General features: G+C 32.5%; 1 pseudogene; it reads right to left on the minus strand.

Moving 5' to 3' along the window:
- Positions 1–539: 539 nt before the first annotated feature.
- On the minus strand, positions 540–1,193 carry LOC149214468 (cytochrome P450 71AU50 pseudogene; annotated as a pseudogene).
- Between the last annotated feature and the right edge of the window lie 5,608 nt (positions 1,194–6,801).

The raw sequence follows: 6,801 nt of genomic DNA on the forward strand, positions 1-6,801 counted from the left end.
TAAGATGGATCTATATTGGCTTACCCTCAATTACTTTATCTCTATATAAATAGATCTTTATCTCTATATATAAATAGATGTAAAATTAAGATAAAAATTGAAATATTTTTTTGTTATTATTAGTTTTTAATTTGTTATATATATCTGTTTATTATTTTTAAATATAATATTAAATTACGATATATGTAACACTTTAACTAATTATGAAAAATACCTTCCAAAAATGTATCTCAAATATCACGAACTTTTTTATGTTTTAATTTTTTTTCCTTATTACGGTTAATAGATAATTTGCAGAAATGCCTACACCACTAGATTGGAATTCCATTCAAAGTAATAGATAATTTGCTGAAATGCCCACACCATTAGAGTGGAATTTGTTCGGAAGCCATTCAATCTTTTAAAATTAAGGACAATGAGCCAAATATATCCATAAAACTTAAGCGAAGGAATTGAAAAGCAATACCTAACACTCAAGCTACAGGGCGAAGACTTCATGCTTTAAAGAAACAAAAAGGCAGGTAAAGATTTACAGGTCGCTATGTAGAGATTAAAGTAACCAATGGAAGGCGAGAAGTCGGAACGGCCAGGAGTTCAACAGCCCCCGGGACGGTGAGTCCAGTGAACTTTTCAGACATATCCAATTCCTCCCCAATCATCTCATCAGGAAGCCTCCACTCGAAGCAGTGCAGTAGCTGCGCCACTGCAAACTCCACAAGAAGCGTTCCCAGTAGCTCTCCAGGACATCGTCTCCTGCCTGCTCCAAATGGGATCCACTCGAAGTTCTTATTTTTTTCGTCCAGGCAGCCATCCTGCATGAATCTCCCTGGCACGAACTGCTCCCGTTCCTCCCATGAGATAGGGTTCCTTCCTAGAGCCCACAGGTTCACCAAAACGCGAGTGTTTCTGGGGATTTCATAGCCTAACACATTGCAGGCTTCTTCAGAAAAGTGGGGAATGGCAAGCGGCGCTGGTGGATGGAGTCTAAGCGTTTCTCTCACCACAGCTTGTAAATAAGGGAGGCTAGGAAGATCAGATTCACGCACCATGCGCCCCATTCCAACAACATGTTGCAGCTCGTCCTGAAGCTTCTGGAGAACTGGTGGGTTCCTCAACAAGTCGGACATTGCCCACTCTATTCCTACAGCCGACGTGTCCGTGCCAGCAGCCAACATATCCTGCCCTTTCCTCATAATCAATATAATTCATATCATTATAATCAGTTTTAGAAATTTGGATTTATTTACCCACAATCAAATTAGCAAAGCCTAATTTCAAAGGTGTCTCTAAGCAGTTACCTCCTAATCATAAAAGTGATCTTTGATTAACGAACTAGAACAACTCCCTTGGTGCAGAAAAGTTTCCTTGATCATTGCTATGACTCCTTTATTGCCAATGAAGTCGTGGTCAGAATACTTTCTACCGAAAGTCATCCTGAAGATTATATCTTTGGTAAGGGTCGACACAGTTTGGCCAATGCTTATTGGATGGTCTGAATTATTAGTAATAGATCGAATCATAACAGAGACTTCCTCTTCTCTTATAAAGCTGAAGTAATCCAACCGTTTGGAGCTGAGCATCTGTAAAACACAGACTTTACGCATTTGCCTCCAGTAAAGGCCATATGGAGCAGAGCCGACATCCGAATAATTATACAAGCAGCAAAAAGCAGATCATGAGTCTTCATAAACTCCCTTGCCATCCCAGGAGAAGAGATGACCAAGACGAGCTTGGAGCCGAAGTAGAGAGATATGAGAGGCCCGAATTTCAGAGACAGTGCTGCCAGAGCTTGGTGCGGAAGTCCTCCCAGTACGTAAAGCATATTTCCGAGGATGGGCAACGGAAAAGGCCCAGGGGGCAGCTTCCTGTCTTTTACCCTGACGAAGAAGCTCCATCCCACCACCAAAGCAACCAGCGCCGCAGCGATTTTCAGACAAAACTCAAAGTAGTTAGGGAGTGGGCTCGCATATCCCAACCCATTCCCCATTATTACTTACAATATCTACGGCTCCACCCTCTCACACAACAGAAATACATATAAGGGGTGTCGTAATTGATGATCAGTTGGTTAACACAATTATTTTTCCGACAAGTGAAGGCCAATGAACGTTCATTTCGTGTCGTATGTAGATGGCTACACGGCAAGTCTGCCACCACTTTGTCGAGGTATATATATATATATATATATATAATTTACTGAAAATGTGATAGTGTGGATAATTACGATTGAATATCACTAAAATAATATTTTTGTTATTTAAAAAAAATCATGTTATTTTGGAATGACTTGGTGGTGGTTTACTGAAAATGTGATAGTGTGGATAATTACGATTGAATATCACTAAAATAATATTTTTGTTATTTAAAAAAAATCATGTTATTTTGGAATGACTTGGTGGTGGTGTGTAAAGAATAGACTTTCATTCCTATTAAATATTTAAAAACGTTAAATCATAAATATTAATTCTTAAGCAAATATATACAATCTTAAATTATACTCCAAAACTTATTTTAAATTAGTAGTGTAGAAAATTATGATTGGTTACTATTAAGAGTCAACATCATTATTTAAGAACATCATTATTTAAGAAATGTTTTTTAAAGGATAAACTTTTATTTCTATCAAATATCTAATAATGGTTCGTTGAACCATTAAAATAAATTCTTAATCAAGCATAAACAATTTTAGATTTTACCATGTGATCTTGAAATGATTTGGTGAGGTAGACTTTCACTGCAATCAAATACCTAAGAATGTTGAACCATTAAGATTAATTCTTAATCAAACATTGACAATTTTAAAGTATACTCCAAAACTTAATTTAGTAGTGTGGATAGTTATGATTGACCACTATTAAGAGTCAACACTATTATTTAAGAAAAACCATTTTATCTTGGAATGACTTGGTGGTTTGTAAGAGGTAGAATTTCACTCATATCAAATATCTAAGGATATTGAACCATTAACATAAATTCTTAATCAAGCATAAACAATTTTCAATTATACTCCAAAACATAAATTAGTAATATGGAAAATTATGATTGGCCACTACTAAAAGTCAATACTATTATTTAAGAAAAACCATGTGATCTTGGAGTGACTTGTTGGTGGTTTGTAAGGGGTAGACTTTCATTCAGTTGTATGTAGATGGCTTATACCACAAATTTGCCACCACTTTGTCGAGGAGTGTGTGTGTGTGTATATATATATATGAAAATTTATTATAATTTACTGTAAATTTTGATAGTGTGGATAATTATGATCGAATATCATTAAAATAATATTGTTGTTATTCAAGATTAATCCTTAATCAAACGTTGACAAGTTTAAATTATACTCCAAAACTTAATTTAGTAGTGTGGATAGTTATAATTGACCACTATTAAGTGTCAACACTCTTATTTAAGAAAATCTGCCTTATCTTAAAATAACTTGTTGGTGATTTGGAAGGGGTAGAATTTCGCTCATACCAAAATACTTAAGAATGTTGAACCATTAAGAAAAATTCTTAATCAAGCATAAATTTTTTTAAATTGTAGTCCAAAATCTAAGAGTAGTATGGACAATTATGATTGACTACTAGTAAGAGTCAATACTATTATTTAAGAAAAAACCATGTTATCTTGAAATATGGTGATGATTGTGATTATTTTATTTATTTAAGAACAAAGATAACTTATTTCCAAGTAGTTTGAGAAAAATAGATAGAGAAGTATATATATATATATATATATATATATATATATATATATATATATATATATATATATATATATATATATAATATTAAGATTTGATACTATGGTTTAACATTAGGTTTAAAATATTAGATTTTATAATATTAGGTTTAAAATATCAGGTTATATAATATTAGGATTTATAATATTAGGCTTATTAATATTGATATAGGCTTATATCAACCACATTTACATATTTCTAATGTGATAGTGCATGTGCTTGATATACTTCTATCAACATATCAGTTGCATTTAATAATGTGGTTGTGCTAATTTGATGCTTCTCAACTATGGTGATGCAACTATGTTGATGTGTAAGATTATAATCAAATTTTCTTTTAAGTGTAAAAATACATCATTATATTGTAAAAAATGCAAATAAACTTGAATTTATTATCATGCTTGTAATTCAATAAGTTTGGAGGCTTTTTCATAAGCAATGTGAAAAAGTTGAATTTATTATTTTGTTTGTAATTGAATAAGTTTTCAGACTTCTTGATCATTATTTTGTATAAATAAGAACCGTTTTGTACAAACAAGAAGCACTAATATCTTGAAAAATTTATGAGGTTTTAAATAACATGAATTTTCATGAGGTGTAGACCAATTGGTTTGCTTATGGTTTAGTTCGAGCTACGTAACAAGTTAAGTTCAGTTGAAAGTAGAATAGAAGAAAGGAGGAATAAATTGTTAGATAAGTTGTAGTTTAAGTTGAAAATGAGAACGAAGTAAGAAAGTAGGAAGCAAAGGAGGAATAAATTGTTAGATAAGTTGCAATTTAACTTGAACATGATAATGAAGAAAGTAGGAAGTAGTTTGGATAGAAAGGGTTTAAAATTTCTAGAAATGGTTTTCTTCATACATTATTTTTTTCTTTCAATTTGTATTTTTTTAATAAAGGATTATTCCTTAGAGATGAGAGGAGTTAGTGGGTTTATCTTATACCTTAGAGGAACAAATGAAAATGCCTTTTCATGGGATGATTGATGATTCAAAATGTCATAAAATCATCATCATTAGGGACTCAAAAAGTACAATAAGAGCCTTGATTAAAAACTAAATTCATGCTAGTAAGGCAAAGAATCAAAAGTACTTCAAAATTAAAAAAGAACTTTCCATGTTCAAAGACATGAATTCTATCACATTTTTAGAGTATGGAATTTAACTAAACTCAAATGAAAAGGAAAAATGTGCACCAATGTGTGTATAGGAATCCATTGTAACTTATGAAAAATCATAATGTCACACAATAGCTTTCAACTAAAACCTTCATTACTCATTGAACTAAAATTTATTGCTAGAGGTTGTTGCAAGGCATGGAAATCAATCAGGGAAAACAAGTGGTTTCTATAGAGATTTTTACTTGGTGAACTCTTTGGAACTCTATAGGGAGCTAGTAAGAATAGTGAACATAGAGTTTGTTTGAGTTGCAACAAAGTGAAAAAGTGTTAATTGTAAGGAAGGAGAAGATTATGGGCTGGTGAATATCTCTTGATGAGGGAGCTATTTAATGGGAGGGTAAGATGTTGTTATGGACTGGGGAATATCTCTACATAAGAAGCGTATGTTTGGTCATTTTAGTGGAAGAATTATTTCAAAAAACCCTATTTCAATAGATAATGAAAGAATGGAGTCAACACATAGGTTATATTTTGACTTTTCATATAGTTAGCAAATGGGTGGCTTGCATCTTTTTTTCAATATGACGAGGTTGTTTCTTGAATTAAGCAAGGAAGGCAACATTAGGGTTCAACTTTGTTGGTGTTCAAGTAATCATTTCCTTGTTTTGATTAGCACATGCAAAAAGCGTATCAACAGATTTTGGTAAAATTCATGTGCTCCTAATAGAGTTATGGAATGAAACTATTTCCATAGTAATTGACAACAACTTAAGAAGGGTTATCTTATATTTATGAAAGGATAGGACAACAAGTAAGCATGGGCATAATTTTTGTTGATGCAGATTTAAGTGAGGGTCTACCTGAGAATGTGTAAATAGAAGTTGGAAGGTGGAAATTTATCTAGTGGTTGGATTATTTTAGAATTCAATTTTGATATGTTCAATATTATGTAAGGGAATCTAAAGGAGTGTCATATGAAGAACTCTAGGGTTGAATGAAGAAAAGTTGACAGATATGGTTCCGTGAAGATGGATTCATGAAAAGGAGGTGGTACTTCTACCTTTGAGAATGAGGACAATATTGTTGACTTTGAAACTATAGTGTAGAACACAATTTCGGAGGAAATTCTTGTGTGAGGTAAGGAGGGTGTAGGAGGTGAAGGAAGATGAAATCAATACATGAGGGATTTGTGTTGAAGGAGGGTTGTGTTTATATTTTGGGCAGGTAGTTTATGAATTTACTATATGAGCAAAATTGCACATTAATATTGGAGAAGTAAACATAAAAGTGGGAATTTCAGTGTGTGGGAAATAAAAAACCATTAAGGAGCCCTTATCATTAGGGGAATTTTGAGGTCAAAAATGGGTCTCCTAAGAAAAATGTACAACCAAAATAAACTTTTTAAGAACCAATAGGATTCAAGATGATGATGTCAACCATGGGGGATGATTCAACATTTTTGGAGTAAAAAGGTAAAAAGATTAAAAAATAATAAAATAATAAAACTACTTTTTCAACTTGTATTTTCAACTTATCTCCCTAAATTTTTACTCAAATTTTGGTGGGAGTACTCGTTGGATGCAAAATTTAATTCCTCATCCAAGGAGTACCATGTTGCATACTTTCAATGGACCCTGCTACATGAAAAATACATGAAACAAAGTGATTGCAACCACATTTTTCATGTAATAGGGTCCATCGAAAGTATGCAACATGGGTACTACTTGAATAAGGAATCAAATTCTACATCCAATGAGTGTTTCCATTCAAAATTTGATTAAAACCATAGGAAGATAAGTTGAAAATACAAGTTGAAAAAATAGTTTTTTCTTTTTTCCCTCTAAATTTTGATGCTGTAATATAACCTTATTTTATTATTTCTACTATTATTTTATAATTTCCTTTGGAGGCCCATTTTAGACCTCAAAACTCCCCTAATGAA

This window comes from Pinus tabuliformis, chromosome 1_1 (assembly GCF_031772625.1).
Source record: "Pinus tabuliformis cultivar Carrire ecotype Pingquan chromosome 1_1, CPIR1, whole genome shotgun sequence".
NCBI classification, from domain to species: Eukaryota; Viridiplantae; Streptophyta; class Pinopsida; order Pinales; family Pinaceae; genus Pinus; species Pinus tabuliformis.